The sequence below is a fragment of the Salvelinus fontinalis genome, chromosome 12 (assembly GCF_029448725.1).
Source record: "Salvelinus fontinalis isolate EN_2023a chromosome 12, ASM2944872v1, whole genome shotgun sequence".
Lineage (NCBI taxonomy): Eukaryota > Metazoa > Chordata > Actinopteri > Salmoniformes > Salmonidae > Salvelinus > Salvelinus fontinalis.
The window spans coordinates 55,717,026-55,726,345 of NC_074676.1; positions in this window are offsets into that span (position 1 = coordinate 55,717,026).

Sequence of the window (9,320 nt, forward strand, 5' to 3'; positions counted from 1 at the left end):
AGGACCCCTCTGGAGCTGGCCCCGTCAGGGCCCCTCTGGAGCTGGACACCAGGACCCCTCTGGAGCTGGCCACGTCAGGGCCCCTCTGGAGCTGGCCCCGTCAGAACCCCTCTGGAGCTGGCCCCGTCAGGACCCCTCTGGAGCTGGCCCCGTCAGGACCCCTCTGGAGCTGGACACCAGGACCCCTCTGGAGCTGGACACCAGGACCACTCTGGAGCTGGCCCCGTCAGGACCCCTCTGGAGCTGGCCCCGTCAGGGCCCCTCTGGAGCTGGACACCAGGACCCCTCTGGAGCTGGCCACGTCAGGGCCCCTCTGGAGCTGGCCCCGTCAGGACCCCTCTGGAGCTGGCCCCGTCAGGACCCCTCTGGAGCTGGCCCCATCAGGACCCTTCTGGAGCTGGCCCCGTCAGGACCCCTCTGGAGCTGGCCACGTCAGGGCCCCTCTGGAGCTGGCCCCGTCAGGACCCCTCTGGAGCTGGCCCCGTCAGGACCCCTCTGGAGCTGGCCCCGTCAGGACCCCTCTGGAGCTGGCCCCGTCAGGACCCCTCTGGAGCTGGACACCAGGACCCCTCTGGAGCTGGACACCAGGACCCCTCTGGAGATGGCCACTTCAGGGCCCTTCTGGAGCTGGACACCAGGGCCCCTCTGGAGCTGGACACCAGGACCCCTCTGGAGCTGGCCCCGTCAGGACCCCTCTGGAGCTGGCCACCAGGACCCCTCTGGAGCTGGCCACCAGGACCCCTCTGGAGCTGGCGACTTCAGGGCCCCTCTGGAGCTGGCCCCGTCAGGACCCCTCTGGAGCTGGCCCCGTCAGGGCCCCTCTGGAGCTGGCCACTTCAGGGCCCCTCTGGAGCTGGCCACTTCAGGGCCCCTCTGGAGCTGGCCCCGTCAGGGCCCCTCTGGAGCTGGCCACTTCAGGGCCCCTCTGGAGCTGGTCTCATCAGCCCAGCTGCCCTGCCAACTGCTCCCTGGCATCCCATAAGTAAACGCTAGACAGCAATAGGCTGAATCTGCTGTACAACCAGGCTCAACCATAATGCATTCAGGAAGATGGACACATACATATGAATTAAGGGACCAAGCAGTCTGAACTTATACAACCAGACAGCATAGCGCGTTCCAAATGGCACCCTATTCCCAATACAGTGCAGATCCTCACTGTGTCCTTTGACCAATCACAAATGATTACAGGATGGTTATTGCTGGACCAGATCCTCACTGTGTCCTTTGACCAATCACAAATGATTACAGGATGGTTATTGCTGGACCAGATCCTCACTGTGTCCTCTGACCAATCAAAGAAGTTCTGGGACACAGTAAAGTCCATGGAGAATAAGAGCACCTCCTCCCAGCTGCCCAACTGCACTGAGGCTAGGTAACACTGTTACCACCGATAAATCCACGATAATTGAGAATTTCAATAAGCATTTCTCTACGGCTGGCCATGCTTTAGACCTGGCTACACCTACCCCGGTCAACTGCCCGGCACCCTCCACAGCAACGCTCAAGGTCCTAAACGACATCATAACCGCCATCGATAAGAGACATTACTGTGCAGCCGTATTCATCGACCTGGTCAAGGCTTTCGACTATGTCAATCACCACATTCTTATTGGCAGACTCGACAGCCTTGGTTTCTCAAATGATTGCCTCGCCTGGTTCACCAACTACTTCTCTGATAGAGTTCAGTGTGTCAAATCGGAGGGCCTGTTGTCCAGTCTCTATGGGGGTGCCACAGGGTTCAATTCTCGGGCCGACTCTTTTCTCTGTATACATCAAGGATGACGCTCTTGCTGCGGGTGATTCTCCGATACACCTCTACGCAGACGAAACCATTCTGTATACTTCTGGCCCTTCTTTGGACACTGTGTTAACTAACCTCCAGACGAGCTTCAATGCCATACAACTCTCCTTCCATGGCCTCCAACTGCTCTTAAATGCAAGTAAAACTAAATGCATGCTTTTCAACCGATCGCTGCCCGCACCTGCTCGCCCGTCCAGCATCACTACTCTGGACGGCTCTGACTTAGAATACGTGGACAACTACAAATACCTAGGTGTCTGGTTAGACTGTAAACTCTCCTTCCAGACTCACATTAAGCATCTCCAATCCCAAATTAAATCTAGAATCGGCTTCCTATATCGCAACAAAGCCTCCTTCACTCATGCTGCCAAACATACCCTCGTAAAACTGACCATCCTACCGATCCTCGACTTCAGTGATGTCATCTATAAAATAGCCTCCAATACTCTACTCAACAAACTGGATGCAGTCTATCACAGTGCCATCCATTCTGTCACCAAAGCCCCATATATTACCCACCATTGCGACCTGTACGCTCTCGTTGGTTGGCCCTCGCTTCATACTCGTCTCCAAACCCACTGGCTCCAGGTCATCTACAAGTCTCTGCTAGGTAAAGCCCCGCCTTATCTCAGCTCACTGGTCACCATAGCAGCACCCACTTGTAGCACACGCTCCAGCAGGTATATCTCACTGGTCAACCCAAAAGCCAATTCCTCCTTTGGTCGTCTTTCCTTCCAGTTCTCTGCTGCCAATGACTGGAACGAACTGCAAAAATCTCTGAAGCTGGAGACTCACATCTCCCTCACTAGCTTTAAGCACCAGCTGTCAGAGCAGCTCATAGATCACTGCACCTGTACATAGCCCATCTGTAAACAGCCCATCTATCTACCTCATCCCCATACTGTATTTATTAATTTATCTTGCTCCTTTGCACCCCAGTATCTCTACTTGCACATTTATCTTCTGCACATCTACCATTCCAGTGATTAATTGCTATATTGTAATTACTTCGCCACCATGGCCTATTTATTGCCTTAAATCCCTTATCTTACCTCATTTGCACTCACTGTATATATACATTTTGTTTTCTTTTGTTCTACTGTGTTATTGACTGTATGTTTGTTTATTCCATGTGTAACTCTGTGTTGTTGTATGTGTCGAATTGCTCTGCTTTATCTTGGCCAGGTCGCAGTTGTAAATGAGAACTTGTTCTCAACTAGCCTACCTGGTTAAATAAAGGTTAAATAAATAAAATAAAAAAATTACAGGAGGCTTATTGCTGGACCAGTTAACTCACTGTGTCCTCTAACCATTCACAGATGATTACAGGAGGCTTCTTGCTGGATCAGGTCCTCACTGTGTCCTCTAACCAATCACAGATGATTACAGGAGGCTTCTTGCTGGATCAGGTCTTCACCGTGTCCTCCAACCAGGGCCTTGTGGAGATAATCAGCAGAACGGGGCCTTGGAGACAGATAGAGATAGAAGCACGTATTGGAGATGGAAGGAAACAGAGACTGCCTGACGTAGCTGCTAACACGTAAACACATACATCTCTTATGAGGTAATGGAGGTTTTGGTGACTGTGTCCTGATGCCTGATGCCTGAGCGTTAAGGTAATTAATGATGGAAGGGTTTCATGTTGATGTAAGGGTTTCATGTTGATGTAAGGGGTTCATGTGTCGTTGTAAATATCAGGTTTAATCACAGCTAGAGGTCAGTTCTGTGAGTGGCAGTTGTCCCAGCTCAGAGGAGAAGAGAAGAGGGTACGGTTCGAAAGCTGGAAGTCCTCGTGCGTGTGTGTGTGTGTGTGTGTGTGTGTGTGTGTGTGTGTGTGTGTGTGTGTGTGTGTGTGTGTGTGTGTGTGTGTGTGTGTGTGTGTGTGTGTGTGTGTGTGTGTGTGTGTGTGTGTGTGTGTGTGTGTTGGATGAACTACTAAACTTTGAACAATTAGCAGATGTTTTCAACTGGTACAGTATGATGTTTGGTGTTTGTCCTCAGAAAGGAGACAGACTGTGAGGTGGTTGAGGCTGAAAGTCCTCGTTTGTCTACGGACGGACGGAACTATTACAACAACAAGACGTTTCAGCACCGACTCCATTTAGAACGTAGAGCAACACCAGGAGAAGGAGATCCTACCACCAGGAGAAGGAGATCCTACCACCAGGAGAAGGAGATCCTACCACCAGGAGAAGGAGATCCTACCACCAGGAGAAGGAGATCCTACCACCAGGAGAAGGAGATCCTACCACCAGGAGAAGGAGATCCTACCACCAGGAGAAGGAGATCCTACCACCAGGAGAAGGAGGTCCTACCACCAGGAGAAGGAGATCCTACCACCAGGAGAAGGAGATCCTACCACCAGGAGAAGGAGATCCTACCACCAGGAGAAGGAGATCCTACCACCAGGAGAAGGAGATCCTACCACCAGGAGAAGGAGATCCTACCACCAGGAGAAGGAGATCCTACCACCAGGAGAAGGAGATCCTACCACCAGGAGAAGGAGATCCTACCACCAGGAGAAGGAGATCCTACCACCAGGAGAATGAGATCCTACCACACACGGAGGGACAGTGCTGCTCCATTTAGAACGTAGAGCAACACCAGGAGAAGGAGATCCTACCACCAGGAGAAGGAGATCCTACCACACAAGGAGAAGGAGATCCTACCACACACGGAGGGACAGCGCTGCTCCCTTTAGAACGTAGAGCAACACCAGGAGAAGGAGATCCTACCACCAGGAGAAGGAGATCCTACCACCAGGAGAAGGAGATCCTACCACCAGGAGAAGGAGATCCTACCACCAGGAGAAGGAGATCCTACCACCAGGAGAAGGAGATCCTACCACGAGGAGAAGGAGATCCTACCACCAGGAGAAGGAGATCCTACCACCAGGAGAAGGAGATCCTACCACCAGGAGAAGGAGGTCCTACCACCAGGAGAAGGAGATCCTACCACCAGGAGAAGGAGATCCTACCACCAGGAGAATGAGATCCTACCACCAGGAGAACAGTGCTGCTGTATGATAGTGCTACTTTGATTCCAGTGCTGAAAGGAGGGAAGAATTCATTTGGCAGTGGCATCCTTTTATGTTTTACACACACTCCCACCTCACCAACATACCCACGATTACACTCAAACTGTCCTACCGATTCACCCCCGATTACACTCAAACTGTCCTACCGATGCACCCCCGATTACACTCAAACTGTCCTACTGATGAACCCCCGATTACACTCAAACTGTCCTACCGATGAACCCCCGATTACACTCAAACTGTCCTAGAATGGAGGACAGTCTGCCTACACATTAATAAATGGGCTGAGTGTGAGCCTGTGGATGGAGGATAGTCTCTGCCTCTACACATCATTATATGGGCTGAGTGTGAGCCCATGAATGGAGGACAGTCTCTGCCTCTACACATTAATAAATGGGCTGAGTGTGAGCCCATGAATGGAGGACAGTCTCTGCCTCTACACATTAATAAATGGGCTGAGTGTGAGCCTGTGGATGGAGGACAGTCTCTGCCTCTACACATCATTAAATGGGCTGGGTGTGAGCCCGTGGATGGACAGTCTCTGCCTCTACACATCATTAAATGGGCTGAGTGTGAGCCCGTGGATGGAGGATAGTCTCTGCCTCTACACATCATTAAATGGGCTGGGTGTGAGCCCATGATTGGAGGACAGTCTCTGCCTCTACACATCATTAAATGGGCTGAGTGTGAGCCCATAAATGGAGGATAGTCTCTGCCTCTACACATCATTAAATGGGCTGAGTGTGAGCCCGTGAATGGAGAACAGTCTCTGCCTCTACACATCATTAAATGGGCTGGGTGTCAGCCCATAAATGGAGGATAGTCTCTGCCTCTACACATCATTAAATGGGCTGGGTGTCAGCCCATAAATGGAGGATAGTCTCTGCCTCTACACATCATTAAATGGGCTGAGTGTGAGCCCGTGAATGGAGGATAGTCTCTGCCTCTACACATCAATATATGCTACACATACTGCACATTCCCTTAATAGGTTGAGAGCTAAACCAATCACTGTGGTCACTCTGTTGATTGGTTACCAGCATCCTGCGTTACTAAACACCGGCCCACAACTTTAACATCGCGGACTATATTTCTGAGAGTTGGAATCAGAAGGTGTTGTGTTACCTCACAGTGCTGAAACACACCTCTCGAACACCTGCTGTGTGCAGGGTAACATATCATCGCCCCCGTACCCCATCTCAGGGGGGGACGGAACTTCTTTACTTAGTGTGACCACGCTCGTTTGTCGTTAGATGCTGTCTATAATTAACATACAGTATTGGGCTTATTATATTGTCAGGAGGTACTAAAGCAGCTCGAGTGAGTGACAAGTGTGATTGCAAAGGGATAGAGACAGATCCCTAACGCCAATAGATATGGGCCCTGGTCTAAAGTAGTGCACTAAATAGGAAATAGGGTGCCTTTGTGGGGCTCCTTCAAATCGTGTTGTGCCGCTGAGCAGTGAACAACCCCCCCCCCCAAAAAATGCGCTTTTTAAAGTGAATTTCCCCAGACGTTTTGCAGACATTGAATTCATGGTAAAGATGTCGGCTCAGGCGTTAATTACTTTTAAAGGGCACCTTCACAATGCGTAAACAAGGCCTCGGCCTCTGACTGTAGTTACGTCACAGCTCAATCACTCTGGATGTAGTTACATCACACCCTATTACCCATCTAGACCCGATAAGGCTCTGGTCAAAAGTAGTGCACTGTGTAGGGAAATGAGGTACCATTGGGGACACATGTTCTGACTGACTACATCACAGCTCAATAACAGAGTCTGAGTCACCTTGGTTGGCAGCTGTATCTTTGATTGACACCTGGCCCAATGACACAAAATTTCAGCTAGATTAAAAGGTGCCTTATTCTTGCGGTGTCCTGTTACTCACGTATACTGTACGGTCACTGTGCCAATATGTGTTTCATTTGTCACTGTGTTTTTAAAAAACAACAACTAAAAGGATAATTTTCATTCTTCAGTTTGACCAGAATAATGTCAGAGCCCCAGGGGGGTTTTCCCCAGCTAGCACCTAATGTTCTGAGAACCATATGTTTCTTAGAGCTTGGTGAGGGCGTGGTGGTTCTATGGTTATTTTGCATACAACCTTCCCACAATGCTCTGGGAAATGGTCCAGGATAGGTGCCTGAATTTGGAACATTCTCAGCACATTTAAGGAACTTGACAACAAAAAAAAGCCATTATTTTCTTGTTCTGAATAAAATATAATTTCTTAATTTCATACATGGTTACTGTCACACCGTGATCTGTTTCACCTGTCCTCGTTATCGTCTCCACCACCTCCAGGTGTTGCTTGTTTTCCCCAGTGTATTTATCCCTGTGTTTCCTGTCTCTCTGTGCTAGTTTGTCCAAGCCTACCAGCGGTTTTTCCCGGTTTCCTGCGTTGCCTTTTCTCCTTTTTCTAGTCCTCCCGGTTTTGACCCTTGCCTGTTTCTGGACTCTGTACCCGCCTGCCTGACCATTCTGCCTGCCTTGACCTCGAGCCTGCCTGCCACTCTGTACCCGCCTGCCTGACCATTCTGCCTGCCTTGACCTCGAGCCTGCCTGCCACTCTGTACCCGCCTGCCTGACCATTCTGCCTGCCTTGACCTCGAGCCTGCCTGCCACTCTGTACCCGCCTGCCTGACCATTCTGCCTGCCTTGACCTCGAGCCTGCCTGCCACTCTGTACCTCCTGGACTCTGTACCCGCCTGCCTGACCATTCTGCCTGCCTTGACCTCGAGCCTGCCTGCCACTGTACCCGCCTGCCTGACCATTCTGCCTGCCTTGACCTCGAGCCTGCCTGCCACTCTGTACCTCTGTAACGTCCTGACCAGAGTTCTTATGTGTTTTGCTTGTTTTAGTGTTGGTCAGGACGTGAGCTGGGTGGGAATTCTATGTTGTGTGTCTAGTTCGTCTGTTTCTGTGTCCAGCCTAATATGGTTCTCAATCAGAGGCAGCTGTCAATCGTTGTCCCTGATTGAGAATCATATATATAGGTGGCTTGTTTTGTGTTGGGGATTGTGGGTAGTTGTTTTCCTGTCTCTGTGTTTGTGTTCTGCACCAGATAGGACTTTTATCGGTTTGCCACATTTTGTTATTTTGTTATTTGTTAAGTGTTCACTGTTTATCAGTGTTATTAAACATGTTGAGCACTGGCTACGCTGCGTGTTGGTCCGATCCCTGCTACACTCTCTCTTCTAGTGAAGAGAGAGAAGGTTGCCGTAACAACCTCCTGGACTCTGATCTGGTTTTGACCTTTTGCCTGTCCACGACCGTTCTCTTACCTATTTCCTTTTGGATTATTTAACATCTTAAACTCCAACCATATGCTTCATGTGTCTGCATCTGGGTCTAGCCTTGTGTCATGATAGTTACATGATAATCACATTTTTTGGTAACGTTCTAGGAACGTTCTCCAACTGGTTTGACATTGGGAATGTTCTCAAATAGTAACAGAGAACGTTAAGAAACATCATACTTCTGTGGGAATTACAGTACTTTAGCATAACGTTTCTCACAGGTTTCCTCATGATCTCAAATTATTCTGACAACGTTAAGAAAACGTTTCAGAAAAACCACAAGAAAACTTTAGTAACGTTCAGAAAAGAATGCTAAGAATATAATTAAAAGCAAACATTCGATTCTCAGCATCAACAAAACTCTCTCTCTATTCTCTATCATGTTAAGTGTGTTCAGGTGTCGAGCAGTTTCCATACCAGGTGGTGATGCAACCGGTCAGAATGCTCTTGATGGTGCAGCTGTATAACTTTTTGAGGATCTGGGGGCTATGGTGTTACATATGACAGATATAATCACTATGGTGACAGATATAATCACTATGGTGACAGATATAATCACTATGGTGATAGATATGGCAGATATAATCACTATGGTGGCAGATATAACCACTGTGGTGTTACATATGACAGATATAACCACTATGGTGACAGATATAATCACTATGGTGATAGATATAATCACTATGGTGTTATATATGACAGATATAATCACTATGGTGTTACATATGACAGATATAACCACTATGGTGACAGATATAATCACTATGGTGATAGATATAATCACTATGGTGTTATATATGACAGATATAATCACTATGGTGTTACATATGACAGATATAACCACTATGGTGATAGATATAATCACTATGGTGATAGATATAATCACTATGGTGATAGATATAACCACTATGGTGTTACATATGACAGATATAATCACTATGGTGTTATATATGACAGATATAATCACTATGGTGATAGATATAACCACTATGGTGTTACATATGACAGATATAATCACTAGGGTGTTATATATGACAGATATAATCACTATGGTGTTACATATGACAGATATAATCACTATGGTGTTACATATGACAGATATAATCACTATGGTGTTACATATGATATATATAATCACTATGGTGTTACATATGACAGATACAATCACCATGGTGTTAC